General features: G+C 35.9%; 2 long non-coding RNA genes across 2 annotated transcripts in view; both read left to right on the forward strand.

Moving 5' to 3' along the window:
- The window catches only part of LOC122636802, a 268896-nt gene that overhangs the window by 244268 nt on the left and 24169 nt on the right, over positions 1–459 (forward strand). The window lies entirely within an intron of this gene.
- The window catches only part of LOC122636782, a 29500-nt gene that overhangs the window by 27868 nt on the left and 1173 nt on the right, over positions 1–459 (forward strand). The gene's annotated exons all lie outside the window — the stretch shown is intronic.

Here is a 459-nt window from a genome sequence, read left to right on the forward strand (position 1 = left end):
CGAGTTTAGAACATAATATACCAAGTATTTGATAAGAAGAAGTACGATTGGATCGTTCATTTAAATTTTCCAATAGGAGGTAAATTTTTAGGAAAGTGCAGTCGTTCGAATGAAGGAACTGAAACAGTCGTGGTACTTCTAAGAATTAAGAGGACTGAATTAAATGTGCAGGTAATTAAATAATGGCTTTAAAATATAATTGAGTTATACAGCCAGTCGTATCGTCCAATTGTCTGTATGGTTTGGTAAGGGGGAAACAAATGAAAAAATATTTCTCCTATCTACAAAATCAGATAAGGGATATACGCTCAAAGGAGCGAGCACTCGTTTCCTCAACTTGAACTGGCATATTCAAGCGCCCATAAGAGCACTCACGGATGGAGAGAAATAATAACGAATCGCTTCATTCGAAGGTACTTGACGATACATATGGGAAATTGTAATACGCAAATGCATTTT

The sequence above is a fragment of the Vespula pensylvanica genome, chromosome 23, assembly GCF_014466175.1.
Source record: "Vespula pensylvanica isolate Volc-1 chromosome 23, ASM1446617v1, whole genome shotgun sequence".
Classification (NCBI taxonomy): domain Eukaryota; kingdom Metazoa; phylum Arthropoda; class Insecta; order Hymenoptera; family Vespidae; genus Vespula; species Vespula pensylvanica.